This window comes from Amblyraja radiata, chromosome 5 (assembly GCF_010909765.2).
Source record: "Amblyraja radiata isolate CabotCenter1 chromosome 5, sAmbRad1.1.pri, whole genome shotgun sequence".
Lineage (NCBI taxonomy): Eukaryota > Metazoa > Chordata > Chondrichthyes > Rajiformes > Rajidae > Amblyraja > Amblyraja radiata.
This window is the reverse complement of record NC_045960.1, coordinates 24,383,968-24,402,192: the sequence shown is the minus strand read 5'-3', so window position 1 is coordinate 24,402,192 and position 18,225 is coordinate 24,383,968.

Genomic DNA, 18,225 nt, shown 5'->3' with positions numbered 1-18,225 from the left:
AGCAGAAAGAAAAGGGGATGATTTCATTTAAAAAAACAGTGGAAAAATATTCTCCTGAATTTATTGCGCTAATCAAAATAGCCTACAATCTAACTTTAATCCCCAGAAAGACAGAGAAGAGGAAAAATGAGGGATTTGTCAACCTGACACATCGGCCGATGAATGGCTATGAATATGATTAATATAGACATTAGGATTTCTTATCACTTTCTGCTGGCATTTTTATCAGGCCACTGCTGGAATTCAATTGAACTGTTTTGGAGTTTTGTGTGATATAGTGATTGGAAGGAGACAGCAGTCTGAGAAGTCCTATCTGTTGCATTTCCCTTTAGATTTCTTCTCATTACTTCATTAATTATTACATGCAGTGCTGTGCCAGTTATCTGGGACCACTGCTCCAGTTATCCTACTGTTATTTTGTGGCTGTTAGTACCATAAGCCAAACAATTTAACCCATTAGCACGCGCTTCATATCATTCTGCAGTCCACTTACAGCAAATGACTGTAATTAGTTTAGTTTAGTTTAGTTTAGTTAATTGTCACCTTTTTTAGGAATGACACATTATGTAGTTTAACATAATCTCAGTTCAATTCAGTTTAGTTTATTGTCACGTGCACCGAGGTACAGTGAAAAGCTCTTGTTGCGTGCTAACCAGTCAGCGGAAAGACAAAACATGATTACAATCGAGCCATTCACACTGTATAGATACACGATAAAATAAATTATGTGAATATCATTTAGTGCAAGATTTTTTCCAGTAATGCCCAATTAAAGATAGTCCAAGGGTCTCCAGTGAGGCAGAGAGTAGCTCAAGACTGCTCGCTAGTTGTCAGTAGAATGGTTCAGTTGCCTGATAACATAGAAACATAGAAACATAGAAAATAGGTGCAGGAGTAGAGTCTGCACCGCCATTCAATATGATCATGGCTGATCATCCAACTCAGTATCCTGCCTTCTCTCCATACCCCCTGATCCCTTTAGCCACAAGGGCCACATCTAACTCCCTCTTAAATATAGCCATTGAACTGGCCTCAACTACCTTATGTGGCAGAGAATTCCAGAGATTCACCACTCTCAGTGTGAAAAATGTTTTTCTCATCTCGGTCCTAAAAGATTTCCCCCTTATCCTTAAACTGTGACCCCTTGTTCTGGACTTCCCCAACATCGGGAACAATCTTCCAATACAATACAATACAATACAATACAATACAATACAATACAATACAATACAATACAATACAATACAATTTATTTGTTGTCATTTGAACCCAGAGGTTCAAACAAAATTTGGTTTCTGCAGTCATACAAACAAGAAGAAGAACCAAGACACAACACAATTTACACAAACATCCATCACAGTGAATCTCCTCCTCACTGTGATGGAAGGCAAAGGCTTATCTCTCCCCTGCACTCCTCATTCTCCTCCCGATGTCAGAGTCAAAGCCCCCGGCGGGCGATGGTAAATAAGTCATTAAAGCCGCTCCGGGCGATGCAAGGCCCTGCTCCGGGTCTTGGTGTTGGAGCCCCCGGCGTGCGCTAACAAGTGCCGCGGCCATTTAAAGCCGCGCCGGGCGATGTAAGGTCCCACTCCAGGTCTTGGTGTTGGAGCCCCCGGCGTGCGCTAACAAGTCCCGCGGCCATTTAAAGCAGCGCTGGGCGATGTAAGGCCCCGCTCCAGGTCATCCTCAACCCCGCAACTCGGGCGGGAGAAGTCGCCGTTGCGGAAGCCCCGAAAAGCGGTCTCCCAGCAGGGACCCACAGGCTCCCGGTGTCACCGTCCTCCGGGCCGGCGGCTGGAGCCTCCGAATCTCCTGGGTTGGGCCGAATTTCCTGCATATAGCCTGTCCAACCCCTTAAGAATTTTGTAAGTTTCTATAAGATCCCCCCTCAATCTTCTAAATTCTAGCGAGTACAAGCCGAGTCTATCCAGTCTTTCTTCATATGAAAGTCCTGACATCCCAGGAATCAGTCTGGTGAACCTTCTCTGTACTCCCTCTATGGCAAGAATGTCTTTTCTCAGATTAGGAGACCAAAATTGTACACAATACTCCAGGTGTGGTCTCACCAAGACCCTGTACAACTGCAGTAGAACCTCCCTGCTCATATACTCAAATCCTTTTGCTATGAATACTAACATACCATTCGCTTTTTTGACTGCCTGCTGCACCTGCATGCCTACTTTCAATGACTTGTGTACCATGACACCCAGGTCTCGTTGCATCTCCCCTTTTCCTAATCGACCACCATTCAGATAACAGTCTACTTTCCTGTTTTTGCCACCAAAGTGAATAACCTCACATTTATCCACATTATACTGCATCTGCCATGCATTTTCCCACTCACCCAGCCTATCCAAGTCACCTTGCAGCCTCCTAGCATCCTCCTCACAGCTAACACTGCCCCACAGCTTCGTGTCATCCGCAAACTTGGAGATGTTGCATTCAATTCCCTCGTCCAAATCATTAATATATATTGTAAATAGCTGGGGTCCCAGCACTGAGCCTTGCGGTACCCCACTAGTCAGTGCCTGCCATTGTGAAAAGGACAAGTTTAAAACCGGTTTGACTAACTGGTTTGTAATTCCCCGTTTTCTCTCTCCCTCCCTTTTTAAAAAGTGGGGTTACATTAACTACCCTCCAATCCTCAGGAACTACTCAAGAATCTAAAGAGTTTTGAAAAATTATCACTAATGCATCCACTATTTCTGCGGCTACTTCCTTAAGTACTCTGGGATGCAGCCTATCTGGCCCTGGGGATTTATCGGCCTTTAATCCATTCAATTTACCTAACACCACTTCAATTGGTCTGCCATGTCTTTGTTCCCCATGATCAATTCACCTGTTTCTGACTGCAAGGGACCTACATTTGTTTTAACTAATCTTTTTCTCTTCACATATCTATAAAAACTTTTGCAGTCAGTTTTTATGTTCCCTGCCAGTTTTCTTTCATAATCTATTTTCCCTTTCCTAATTAAGCCCTTTGTCCTCCTCTGCTGGACTGAATTTCTCCCAGTCCTCTGGTAGGCTGCATTTTCTGGCTAATCTGTATGCTTCATCTTTTGTTTTGATACTATCCCTGATTTCCCTTGTTATCCACGGATGCACTACCTTCCCTGATTTATTCTTTTGCCAAACTGGGATGACCAATTGTTGTAGTTCATCCATGCAGTCTTTAAATGCCTTCCATTGCATATCCACCGTCAACCCTTTAAGAATCAATTGCCAGTCTATCTTGGCCAATTCACGTCTCATACCCTCAAAGTTACCTTTCTTTAAGTTCAGGACCCTTGTTTCTGAATTAACAATGTCACTCTCCATCCTAATGAAGAACTCAACCATATTATGGTCACTCTTGCCCAAGGGGCCATGCACAACAAGACTGCTAACTAACCCAGCTGGAAAGGAACTGTCCTTGAATCTGGAGGTGTGCGTTTTCGCATTTCTATACCTTTTGCCTGATGGGAGAGGGGAGAAGAGGGAGTGGCCAGGGTGCGACTCGTCCTTGATTATGCTGCTGGCCTTGCCGAGGCAGCGAAAGGTATAAATGGAGTCAATGGAAGGGAGGTTGGCTTGTGTTATGGTCTGGGCTGTGTCCACAATTCTCTGCAATTCCTTGCTGTCTTGGATGGAGCTGTTCCCAAACCAAGCTGTGTATCCCCAGTAAAATGCTTTCTACCGTATATCTTTCCAAGTTGGTGAGAGTTGTTGGGGACATGCCGAACTTCCTGAGCCTTCTAAGGAAGCGGAGGCGTTGGTGTGCTCTGGTTACTAGCTCTGGTATTGTTACGTCTTTAATGCTACTTTTCTCAAGCAGGTCAAGAGGCAAATCAAGTTGAGAGTCGAGAGTGTTTTATTATCACATATTGCATAACAGAACAATGAAATTCTTACTTGCAGCAGCCAAACAAATATGTAAACATATTACACTGTAAAGCCAATAATAGACAACAACAAAAAGGTTGCATATATAAAAAAACACATTTTCTCTCCCACGATTAGTGAACTTGCTTCTCCCCATCCTGGTACCCCAATACAATATCATCCCCAACACCATTTTCGACCCGAAAAGTCGCCTATTCCATTTCTCCAGAGATGCTGCCTGATCCGCTGAGTTACTCCAGCTTTTTGTGTCTGTCTACCATACTTCATCCTTCCTCCATGAACCATACAACGTAACATAGAAGAGTACAACGTAACATAGAAGAGTACAGCACAGGAACAGGCCCTTTGGCGCTCAACGCCTATGCCAAACATGATGCCGAGATCAACAAACCTCCTTTGCCTGCACGTGATCCATATCCCTCCATTTCCTGCGTATGTGTGTGCCGATCTAAAAACCTCTCAAATCCTGCCATTGCATTGGGTTCCAGTGCAACAGGAGGATGTGTGTCCCAGCCACTCAACACTCTCTTTGTATAAAAGGAGGTACCCGAACATTTGCTTCAAGCTTTGTCCCTCTCTCTTTAAATCTATGCCCTCGTGTTTCTTTGATATTTCCACCACAACACAAACATTGGCAAGTATACTTATTACTAAATATCAATTTACTATGTTACAATCCTGATCCAGGATACAGTCAATCCCTCGCAGTGCCCAGCGTTCCCGGTGCTCCCCCATGCTGCCCGTGGGCGCCGCGAGTTATTTTTCAAGGGACATCCGGGCAAGGACGCAACCCCGGGAAAGGGGTAGGCAGACAGCTCGGGCAGAGCCCAGGGACTCCCATTTGTGCAAGTGCCCACACTGCTGGAGTTTATAGCAACGTATGATGATGGAGCTAATGGTGATGTGGTCAGGACTCATGACTTGTGTCATCAGGGCTTGAAGTAGCTTAGAATATATGAAAACAGATGAGCTTATTGTCAATGCCAGCTGACAGTGGAACATAGAACAGTACATGAACAGGCCTTTCGGCCCACAATGTCTGTGCTAAACACGTTGTCAAGTTGAAGCGATCTCCTGTACCCACATGTGATCCATATCCCCTCATTCCGTGCATATCCATGTGCATGTCTAAAAGCCTTGTAAATGGATCTGCTTCCTAACCCTAACCCTAACCCTAACCCTAACCACCTTTTAAAACTTTGTACACTTTTGTACCACTTTTGTAACTTTGTTGGCGCCAGCAACTATTTTATCATGAACTTCTAAGTACTGCGTAACCTCATTCTTTATAATCTTATCTTATCTATATAATTAAAAGTCTCAGCTTGACCAATTCCTGTCTGCGCTGTATATTGATTTTAGAAAAAATGCTACCCTGTATCGCTGTGATTTTTGGCCATCTTACTCACAGTCCTCCTCCTGGGGTTTTGCATGAGTGGATAGGGCGGGGGATGGGGTAAACGGAGTGAATGAATAATATTAATATTATATCAAGGGGGGATTAGTGTGTGTAACGCCGAAGACCCCCGACCCCCCCCCCCCCACCCCCCCGCAACCACGTGTTGAGGGGACGGGGCCTAATGGGTCCCCCTTGGTCTAGTAACTATTAAAAGTCTGATCTTGGATGTGTGTGTATTTATTTGTGTGCGCGTGTGTGTGTGTTTGTGTGATGTTCGTTTGCGATTCACATCTCCTCGAAAACACGACGCGCTAATGGTGAATTTTTTACTTATTCCGATAAGAGATTTACGTTATGATGTAAAAAATCGCCTTATCTGAAAATTTGATGCATTATTTCTTGAGTTATTTATTAAAATTGTTCACAAATCTGAAATCTTTTTTAAAGTTAACAAGCTGATGATGTCACAATGGGTCTGCTCGTTCCACCGCAACCGCGCGTTGAGGGGACGGGACCCAACGGGTCCTCCTTGGTCTAGTGGACTCTAAAATCTTACCAAAAACTGAAGTCAGACTAAGAGGCCTATAGTTCTCACTACTCTGCTTTGCTCCCTTCTTGTGCAGCAGGGTAATATTGACAATTTTCCTATCATTTGGAGCCACTCCTGACTCCAGTGATTCTTGAAAAACCACTATCAATGCCTGCACAATCTCTAAAGCCACCTCTTTCAGAACCCTAGGGTTATCCACCTTCAGCCCTTTCAGCTTCCCAAGCACCTTCTCCCTAGTAATAGCCACTCCGCTAACTTCCACCCCCTACTCTCTTGAATTTCAGGCACGTTGCTGGTGTCCGGAGGGGGCGCTGCTCTGGCAGCAGCCATGTCATGCAGCTCGTCAGTTTTTCAACTTTTTAAATTTTTTTTAGTATGTTTTAAAGTGTGTATTTAATGTTTCTTTGTGTGTTTTGTGTGGGGGGTGGTGTGGGGGGGTAAGGGGGAAACCGCTTCGGTCGCCTCCTCCACGGAGAGGCAAGTTTTTCCAGGTCGCCTCCCCCGTGGCCTAACATCAAGGATCGACGCGGCCTTTCCCGGAGTCGTGCCCGGGGCTTCAGCGGCGGGCGCAGCGTGGACTCTCGGCGTGGAGCGGGTGAACCCTCGCTGGAGGGGAGCGCTCCGTTTCGCTGGCCCGGGGCAGCCGGCAGCCTGAAGTCGCAGCCTGAAGTCGCGGTCTGCAGAGCTCCAGCTGGTGCGGCGTCTACAGCCCGGGATCTCACGTTGGGGACCCGGGGGAAGAAGAAGCCATCACTGCCGGCCCGCGGCCAACTTCTACCGCGGGTCCGGCATGGACTTACCATCACCCCTGGAGGGGAGCTTCGACCGCCGACCCTGCAGTCTACGATGCTTCTGGCTGCGGCGGGGACTTAAATCTTGACCGCCGGTCTGCGGCCTACAACAACTTAAAGCCGCGGTCTCTGGTGAGGAAGAGCCGATCCTGGACTGACTCTGGACTCTGGTCCTGACCACGGGGGGGAAATGGAGGAGGACTGGCCAAATTTTGTGCCTTCCACCACAGTGATGAATGCTGTGGTGGATGTTTGTGTTATAGTTTTATTGTGGTTGTGTGTTCTTTATTATTGTATCGCTGCAGACAACCCAAATTTCCACCAGCCTGGCTGTGTGGCAATAAATTATATCTATCTATCTATCTATCTATCTATCTTCCACTGTGAAAACTGATGCAAAAAAAGTTATTCAAGCCTGTCATTTCTTTATTCCCCGTTATCACTTCTCCTGCATTATTTTCCAGCAGTCCAATGTCCACTCTTGCCTCTTTCTTACTCTTTATATAACTGAAGAAACTCTTGCTATCCTCTTTTAGATTATTGGCTTGCTTACCTTCATATTTCATCTTTTCTCCCTGTATTACCTTTTTAGTTACCTTCTGTTGTTCTTTAAAAGCTTCCCAATCCTCTGGCTTCCCACTAATCTTTGCTATGTTATATGCCTTCTCTTTTAGTTTTATACTGTCCTTGACTTCCCTTGTCAGCCATGGTCGGCCTCTTTCTCCCCCTAGAATCTTTCTCTGACGGTGGAATGAAAAAATCCTGCATCTTCTGGATTATTCCCAGAAATTCCTGCCATTGCTGTTCCACCGTCATCCCTGCTAGGGTCCCTTGAAGTTTATTTACCCTTATAATTTCTCAGCTCTATCCACAATGACTCTACATCTTCTGATCCTATGTCGCCCCTGGCTAAGGACTGAATTTCATTCCTAACCAACAGAGCTACTCCACCCCCTCTTCCCACCTTTCTGTCTTTCCGATATGATGTATGACCCTGAATATTCAGCTCCCAGCTCCAATTCTCTCACAGCCACATCTCTGTAATTCCCACAACACCATAACAACATCAACCATCATAATCGACAAGTTTCACCCAGGTCACCCCCTTTTCTCCCCTCTCACATCTTGCAATAATGCAAATCCTCATTTTATCTCAGCTTACATATTCAAGGCAATAGCAGTAATTAAACCCTTAAAAGACTTTGAAAAAAATACACTTTTAACATTTGCAGCGTAATAAATTACATGCGATTATGATGATGATGATGATGATGATGATGTTACTTTATAATTATAATAATAATAAAAAATAATAATAATAATAATATATTTTATTGTCATTGCACATAGGTGCAACGAGATTTGGGTATGCAGCTTCCATCCGACATTATAACTTAAGTAACTACTAAAATGTAGGTTTAGATACCCCGAGAACATGGTTTGTACAAAGAACATTACAACAGTGAAATAGTCAAAACAGACTAAAGTGCAGATGTGTCTGTGCGACGTGACCATCCGAGGGAGACAGTCCGTGGGGGTGGGGGCACTCAGCAGGGCCGGTTCAGAGCCGCTATAACTCTGGGAAAGAAGCTGTTCCTGAGTCTGGAGGTGCGGGCGTAGAAGGCCTTGTAACGTCTGCCGGAAGGAAGTAGTTCGAACAGTCCATTGCAAGGGTGTGAGGAGTCTTTATGGATGCTGATGGCCTTCCTGAGGCACCGTGTGCGGTAGATGCCCTCCAAGGCTGGTAGCGGTGTCTCAATGATCCTCTGCGCTCTGTGTCACTTGTACTTGTACTTGTCACTTGTACCTAGCTAGGTGCAGTGAAATCCCTTGTTTGTGCATACAAAGTACACAAAAGAGTCACTACAAAGGCACCGACAAAGTTACAAAAAGTACTCATCCTTTCTTTGCCCCCTCCACCGGGCTCCCTCTTTGTTCTCGTCGGCCCCCATCAGACTAATTCTCAGTAGCCCATCCAAGCCGGGCCCCGCTTGGTTCTTGGCGGACCCTCCGTGCCGGGTCCCCTTTGTTCATACAATGCAAATTTTAAGAAACAAAACGAGAAGGCTATCATCATTTCTTATCAGTTTATGTCCTCTTTCACACGCCACATTGTACCATAAGGAATATATACCACTTGAATATAGCCAATTGGACCGGTTTTTAAGAATTCTTTACTGGCATTGTAACAAGTTCTTTCACTCTTCCAACCTTATCTCCGTGCCAGTGAAGTAACTTGTGTTTTTTTTTGCCATGGAAGATTTTGTGCCTCACTAGCCCTGCTGTCAAGCTGGCTACTACATCTTGTCTCTCATTTCTGCTGCCTCATAAAAATTCTGCCCATCGCACCTGTTGTTTTGAGCAGTTTGAAGTGCCCAGAGCCAGCGCAATCTCTCTTTATTTATTTTGGTACATCCACCGCTGTGGCTGCCAACTGTAGTTTGATTGAAAGCAATCAGCAATTGCCGCTCACACTGCTTCTTGTGAATCTTTGCCTAGGGGATCTTGCAGAACAGAACGTATGTCAATCTCGTTTTCCATTCCTTCCACCCAACAGATGCTAGCTCTCCTCGATTCAAATCCCATTTCCAAATCTAATTCACTGATTTTTGTGGAAACATTTTGTTCAGTATAGTCATAGAGTCATAGGGGAGGAAAACTGGCCCGTCGGCCCAACTTCTCCATGCCGACCAAGATGCCCCATCTGCACCAGTCCTTTCTGCCTGCATTTGGCCCATATCCTTCTAAACCTGTCATATCCATGTACCCTGTCCAAATGTCTCTTAAATGTTCTCCATTCTATTTTCGCATCACGGCATGCCAGTTCCGTTACACATTTCTGATGTATGTTGTATGCAAAAACAAAGACTTTCTCTGTATCTAGGTACAAGTGACAATAACGTATCATCATCATCACCATCATCAGTACATTCTCTGAAGTTCAATAGATCCTCTTTACCTAATGGTAATTCTCTCGTACCTTCAGCATGTTTAGGATTAGGTCTATTATCATCACATGCACCAAAGTACAGTGAAAAACTTTATTTTACATGCTACCCAAGCAGATCAGATATACCATAAATAAATGCAATCAAGTCAAACTCAAATACAATAGACAGATCAACGAGGATGACCTTCTTCTTCTTTTCGTGTTCATCTTGTTACAAATGTTGACCTCGCTGTCATCGTCCGTCCTGAAAAGGACGCAAGCTTCCGGCGACAGTCAGTGGAAGCCATCACTTGTCGCAGTAGATAACAGTCACATGACAATAAACTCACTTGAACTTGAACTTGAACTTGATGGTGGTAGCAGAATTAGCTCAGGATACTTCCAGTTCCCAGCCCCGCGACGTGGACGCTTCTGGTAAGGGGCCAAAGAGGATGATACAAAGTGTTGAATATAGTTCTCAACATTGCATCGCATCAGTCCCATAGCCACAGTGCAATGATCTCAATGGTAGAGATGATTCGGGCAATAACCTAACTTATGGAAGGGTCATTCAGAAGCCCAATAACTAAGGGAAATAAGCTGTTCTGGAGTCTGGTGGTGCACGCTTTCAAACTCTTAAACATATTTCTGTCCCAAGAATCTATGGTATGTTACAATCCACCTTTTCATCTCTGCATTGAAACAGAGCTCTTTGGCGCACTGAGTACACATTGACCATTGATCGCCTGCTCACACTAGTTCTATGTTATCCCATTTTCACACCCACCCCCTACAAGGGGTAATTTACAGAGGCCAATTAACCTACAAACCCGCGCAACTTCAGGATGTGGAAGGAAAACCGGAGCGACCAGAGTTAACCCACGGGGTCACAGCGAGAACTTGCACACTCCACACAGACAACACCCAAGGTCAGGAATGAATGCCCGGGTCTCTGGCACTGTGAGGCACGAACTCTACCAGTTGACCCACTGCACGGCCCTTTGCAAATTTCTTTCCTAATGTTACAGAGATGATTTCACTTCAATGAAGAATTCATTGGCTATAATCTAATATTGGAGAAATGGAGTATTGATGCTTTCTGCTGATGTCAATTCATATCTTATTTGTTCTTGTTGCTAACTGGTCCTTCGGCACAGGTCATTCAGTTCGCACCGACCAGTGATCCCCGCACACGGACACTATCCTACACACACTAGGGACAATTTACAATTTTACCGAAGCCAATTAACCTACAAACTTTGCAGTGTGGGAGGAAACTGGAGCACCCGGAGAAAACCCACGCAGATCACGTGGAGGACGTACAAACTCCGTACAGACAGCATCCAGAGTAAGGATCAAACCCGGGTTCTCTGGCGCTGTAACATAGCAACTCTACCTCTGCGTCACTGTGCCGTCCTATTCCAGTGATGGAATGAAGTGTCCTTGGCGAGGAATCACACTGAGTCTAACTTTCCAAAGGGAGGATCCACACATACACAAGTCAGAAGGTGCTGTCTGACACCACTTGAGAGACCTCACCACATAATCCAGCTGATAGTTCATTACGTACTGACAAAATGCTGCTGTTCTGGGTAAGGTGTCTTTAGGTGAGTTGTTCAACAGAGGTCCTGGCTGCCTGCTCTTGTAGATCTCATATCATCAACGCAAAAGTAGGTGGCATTACATGTTTGTCCATTAAACAAAATATAAAGCACATAATCATGTAGTTTATTTCTATAATCATTTCATTTATTACCTCATCGTATCCAAATTATTTGCTATGTTACTCTAAGGTAAGATGGGGCAAAGTTTAAAGCAAATGTGTGGGGCAAGTTCTATTACGGTGGTGGGGGCCTGAAACTTGCTGCCAGGGATGAGGGGGAGGCAGATACAATAGTGGCATTTAAGTGGCTTTTAGATAGGCACATGGATTTGCAGGAAATTGAGGGATATGGATTTGATTCATATCCCTCAAGATAGAAAAGATTCATTTATCTTGGCATCATGTATGGCATAGACATCGTGGACCAAATATCCTGCTTTTGTGCTGTACTTTTCTATGTTCTTAATCCCACTAACATGTCTGTAGTCTTTTTGTGAATTTTTGCTCCATTCAGCGGCATTAAAAGCTGGAGATTGTGCCATCTTTTTTCAAGGGACTCAGACCAAGCATCAAGGAAGTCCGGCAGTTATGTCTCTTATTAAGTTCTTCTCTACTGGTAAAAGAAAAGCTCTTACTGCAGTAGTGTGTTACATTCTGCTCCAGTCGTCCTGCTCTCTCTCACTTGGAGTTAGATTTAGCAATTAGCATAGGCGATGTTGTCAAGCTGGAAAGGGTGTAGAGAAGATTTACGAGGATGTTTGCCAGGACACGAAGGCCTGAACTAAAGTGAGTGGTTGAGTAGCCTGAGACTCTATTCCTTGGAGCGCAGGAGGATGAGGTGTGATCTTATAGAGGTGTACAAAATCATGAAAGGCATAGAACGGGTAAACACACTGAGTAGGGGAATCGAGAACCAGAGGGCACAGGTATAAGTTGGGAGGGGAGGGAGATTTAATAGAAAGCTGAGGGTTAACTTTTTTACACAAAGGGTTGTGGGTGTATGGAACGAGCTGCCGGAGGAGGTAGTTGAGGCAGATACTATTGCGACGTTTAAGAAGCATTTAGACGGGTACATGGATAGGATAGGTTTGGAGGGATATGGGCCGAATGCGGGTCGGTGGGACTAGTGTAGACGGGGCAAGATGGCCGGTGTGGACAAGTTGGGCCGAAGGGCCTTCTTCCACACTGTATGACTCAATTACTCAAACTTTGTCCGAATCAGTGCCAACCAGCGATTCACTAGCACTATCCTACACACACTAAGGACAATTTACAATTTTTACTGAAGCCAATTAAGCTACAAACCAGTATGTCCTTGGAGTGTGGGAGGAAACCAGAGCACCCAGGGAAAACCCACGTGGTCACGGGGAGAACATATAAACTTCATACAAACAGCACCCGTGATCAGGGTGACCAGTTCCCTGTCGCTGTAAGGCAGCAACTCTACCGTCGCGCCACCATGCTGCAGATAAAATAAGTTGTGGTTACCATAAACTCTCAGTAAATAAAGTAAATAGCAGGTTTCTTGCTCTTGCCAGCTGGGGTGATTATTTTCTTTCTTTCTTTCTTCTGAACAAGACCTACATCACACTTATAGGGAGTTGGCCCACTAAACTCCCACCAGTAAGGCAGCATATTTTCTCTGTCGAGTACCTATTGCAAATTCCAATCTGGCCACTAAAAGCAGGGTGGATGCTGCTTAAAGCTTGAAACGAGTCCAGGAAACAGAAGTAAAACAGCATGAATTATGAGCTGATTTAAATCTGTTAATCCACAAGATGCTATAAGTCTATAAACTATTCGGGTTGTTCACCAGCTCTTTCGCATGTCGACTTTTGGCAGTAGGTGAATGATCCCCTCATTAAGCTGGGCTCAGTTCATTTGAGCCAACCCTTTACTGATTGTACAGCCAAACCAGTGCATTAACTAGAGCAACCATTGTAGATTATTGAAGTCTATATTCGAGCCTCTTAAATAAATGTGGGCAATTAGTTACACTTTTGGTGTTCTAATTAGGTAACCTTTGCCTTTCAGAAATGTGCTGTTGATTTGAACACTTCCTCAGACAATGGCCAAATTGTTTTTCTGAAATTCAATTAGTCGATTTTCTGAACCTTTTTCTACATCTGGACCTTTTTAAATGTAGAGTGATGGGGAGAGAAAAGGAGGCGAGGAGCTAAAGACTCCACCGGTGGAATAAGTTAGGCCTTTGGGACCAGCCCTTTTCCCAGTTCTTGACCCCAAACAGTGATCCAGGAAGGAACAAAGCTGGTGAGCTGTGCTGCTTCTGCCCTTTCAAATAAATCACTACAGAAATGGTGCAGCAAGTGTATGCGGCTGTAATATTTTAGCCATAAAAAAGGACTGCCTTAAAAAAATGCATAGCGTGAAGGTCGCTAATGGTTATAATGTTTTGATTAAGTGTTGTGTTTTCTTTCGAGAATTGGTATATTGCAGTTTCCTGCAAGGAATACAACGTTTTTGCATTGGCTATTTGAGGTGGGTAACACTCCGTAAAGTAACAAGAGTCTGGGTTTGATTTTTTTGTTTTGCGGGGGCACTTTCTAAAAGACTCGATAAAAACTGCAAGTGTGAAATTTTACTCGCTAATGCACAGACCAGTCTCCATCAATCCTACGAACAGTCTCACCTCACCACGATTGCGGCTGTCCATTATCAGTGGCGTTTCTGTAGACGAGACTGAAACACCTGCAATTCTTCAGCTACATTGTTTGAATGTGGTTAGCTGGCGGATGTTGGACTCCAGACTGAGCTAGTTCTGGTTTGAGGGACATTCCCAAGTGACGGGAAAAAGGAACAAAAGTTTCCAACCGAACATGAAAATAAATACAAGGCCACGGAAATGTAACGAAAAGCTATTTTTGCAACACTGTTGTTGAAACATTTACGAAGTCAATTGATCGATTAAAAAGAAGGATTAATATAGATTAAAAAGAAGGATTCAGTATGGAGTTTCATTAGTTTTCAGTGAGAAGGTTCGAGGTAGAAGCCATGTTGGAGAGCTAGGGATGTAATCTAGCCTGATAATGCACAGCACTGCTAAAGGTTAAGCTTGTTAGATGAAGCATCACCAACCTGTTCATGTGGGCAGTTTGAAGAAAAGCAGAATACTTTCCAACTGTCTGAAGAAGGGTCCCGACCCATCCTTTGTCTCCAGAGATACTGCCTGACCCGTTGAGTTCCCCCAGCACTTGTGCCTATCTTCGGTATTAATCAGCAATGTACAGTTCCTTGTGTAAGAAGGAACTGCAGATAGATGTTGGTTCACACCGAAGATAGACACAAAATGCTGGAGTAACTCAGCGGGACAGGCACTTTGTGTCTATCCACAGTTCCTTTCTACACATACTTTCCTACAGCTTTGACCAATAGTCTCCTCTCATCCAAAATGTATAAGCCTCATGAAGACTTGTCATTGTTGATGATTTGGTAGGATTAAATCTGTGAAAGTTTTTTGTAATAGGCTAGAGATTTGGCTAAAACACCTCATGCATTGAATTCTCGAAGGTCTGTCGAGTTTAAGCGTCACCTATGTTCTATCACTACCATGTCCTAGGCCAACAAAAAGCATTCCATTTGCTCCATGTGTGACTCATTTACAATTAGCTTCACCACAGCATGCAGTGAATGCCTGCTTAACTGGAAGATGCCACAATGCTTTCACTTTAAAACAGTTCACCATCTTTGACCCAGAAAAGGAACTCCCTGGGTGGCTTCTGGGTGATCAAGGATACCCTCCACAGCTATTGCTGCTGACTTCTGTGTGGTTTCCTAGAGTACAGACTGAGTCTCACTATAATTAGGCCCATTCATGGCCCAGGATATGAAGTGAATACATCAATGACTCTCAGGAGAAGTCTGTCAGGTGCATGGATCAATGTTAACAGCCATGAGCGATGGACTCTGGTTGGGGGATTGCATAAATCTCCCACCTCTGCTTGACAAAGAAAGATCTTCATGAAGTGCGTAAAGTCATGAGAGGAATAGATCAGGTAGACGCACAGAGCATCTTGCCCAGAGCAGGGGAATCAAGAACCAGGGAACATAGATTTAAAATGAAGGGGGAAAGATTTTCTTGGAATCTGAGGGGTATCTTTTTCACACAAAGGTTTTGGTGAAAAAGTGGTAAAATTGAGCCTAGTGCGTTATCGTAGGGGTGTTAACATGTCGGTGTGGGCATGGTGGGCTGAAGGGCATGGTGGGCTGAAGGGCATGGTGGGCTGAAGGGCATGGTGGGCTGAAGGGCATGGTGGGCTGAAGGGCATGGTGGGCTTAAGGGCATGGTGGGCTGAAGGGCATGGTGGTCTGAACGGCATGGTGGGCTGAAGGGCTTGCTTCCACGCTGTAACTCTAAAGTCTAAAGTAAAATCTAAAGAATGCTATCATCAATTTGCAGATATCATACATGTGTCAGAGGTTATGGGGAGAAGACAGGAGAATGGGGTTAGGACTGAGAGGTAGATCAGCTATGAGTGAATGGCGGAGTAGACTTAAATGGGCCAAATTTCCTAATTCTACACCTATTATTTATCACATGCCATAAGGCTTCCTATTTGCCCATCAACAGCAGCTTCTATGATCACCAACTGAATGTCCTGGATTTAAAGTGCACTTTCTCCCAGCGGGTGAAAGGTCAGAGATTTGGGGAGGGCCAGCTGTTTCTCATTTCTTGTGGGCTGTCGAATCCCTGAGGGAGAAAACAGCTTGGTTTGCAGTGATTCACAGTCGTGGTCAAATATACATACCTTATGGGAAGTGTGACTTCATTTTGCCTTGCCTGATATAATAAGGTCATTAAACCCTCCTTGGGCGATGAATGGCGATGTGAGGGAAGTTAGATTTGCACCATATTCCATTGTCACAGAGTTTGAGTTTAGTTTATTGTCACGTGTTTTGAGGTGCAGTGAAAAGCTTTTGTCACTGCAAACTGGCCTTGAGGATCTGCATCTCATGGTGCCAAACTAACCTGTCTCCTCCATGTGGCATACTACAAAAGCACTAGACTTTAGACGTCTCCCTAGAGGCCGTGAAGAAGCGGGGCAGCATGGGGCCCACGGCTGGAGCCTGGCTCGACTGAGTCTATGGCCGGGGAACCCGCGTGGGGGGACATCCGTGAGGGGGTGGGAAGAATAGACAATAGACAATAGGTGCAGGAGTAGGCCATTCAGCCCTTCGAGCCAGCACCACCATTCAATGTGATCATGGCTGATCATCCACAATCAGTACCCCGTTCCTGCCTTCTCCCCATTTCCCCGTTCCTGCCTTCTCCCCATTTCCCCGTTCCTGCCTTCTCCCCATATCCCCTGCTTACTTTCGTCGACTGATGAACAAGGACCCCCAGATCCCATTGTACTTCCCTTTTCCCAACTTGAAACCATTTAGATAATAATCTGCCTTCCTGTTTTTCCTACCAAAGTGGATAACCTCACATTTATCCATATTAAATTGCATCTGCCATGCATCTGCCCACTCACCCAACCTGTCCAAGTCACTCTGCATTCTCATAGCATCCGCCTCAGAGTTCACACTGCCACCCAGCTTTGTGTCATCTGCAAATTTGCTAATGTTACTTTGAATCCCTTCATCTAAATCATTGATGTATATTGTAAATAGCTATGGTCCCAGCACCGAGCCTTGCGGTACCCCACTAGTCACTGCCTGCCATTCTGAAATGGACCCGTTAATCCCTACTCTTTGTTTCCTGTCTGCCAACCAATTTTCTATCTATGTCAGCACTCTACCTCCAATACCATGTGCCCTAATTTTGCCCACTAATCTCCTATGTGGGACCTTATTAAATGCTTTCTGAAAGTCCAGGTACACTACATCCACTGGCTCTCCCTTGTCCATTCTCCTAATTATATCCTCAAAAAATTCCAGAAGATTAGTCAAGCACGATTTCCCCTTCGTAAATCCATGCTGACTTGGACTGATCCTGTTACTGCTATCCAAATGTGCCGCCATTTCATCTTTTATAATTGACCCCAGCATCTTCCCCACCACCGACATCAAGCTAACTGGTCTATAATTCCCTGATTTCTCGCCCCTGCCTTTCTTAAAAAGTTGGATAACTTTAGCTACCGTCCAATCCACAGGAACTGATCCTGAATCTAGAGAACATTGGAAAATTATCACCAATGCGTCCATGATTTCTAGAACCACTTCCTTAAGTACCCTGGGATGCAGACCATCAGGCTCTGGGGATTTATCAGCCTTCAGTCCCATCAGTCCGCCCAACACCATTTCCTGCCTAATGTGGATTTTCTTCAGTTCCTCCATCACCCCAGATCCTCTGGCCACAAGTACATCAGGGAGATTGTTTGTGTCCTCCTTAGTGAAGACGGATTCAAAGTACCTGTTCAACTCATCTGCTATTTCCATGTTCCCCATAATAAATTCATCTTTTTCAGTCTTTATGGGTCCAAATTTGGTCTTAACTAATTTGTCCCTCTTCACATACCTAAAGAAGCTTTTACTATCCTCCTTTATATTCTTGGCTAGCTTACCTTCATACCTCACCTTTTCTCCCCGTATTGCCTTTTTAGTTATCTTCTGTTGCTCTTTAAACGTTATGCAATCCTCTGGCTTCCCGCTCATCTTTGCTATGTTGTACTTCTCTTTTATTTTTATACTGTCCCTCACTTCCATTGTCAGTCACGGTCGCCCCTTACTCCCATTGGAATCTTTTTTCCTCTTTGGGATGAATAAAGGAGGAGCCGGCGTGGGGGGACCACTGTGAGGGAGGGGAGGGGGGAGGTGGGGAGAACAAAGGAAGACCTGGCGCGAGATACTTTGTAACTTTGTTGGTGCCCTTTAGGTGGCGACTCTTTGCATACCTATGGTATACTAAATAAAGAATTTCACTGTGACTCGTCACATGTGACAATAAAGTATTAATTCATTCATTTAGACTTCAGAGATACAGCAAGGAAACAGGCCCTTCGGCCCACCGAGTCCGCGATGACCAGCAATCACCCCGTACACTAACACTATCCTACACGATGGGGCCAATTAACAATTTTATCAAGGCCAATTAACCTACAAACCTGT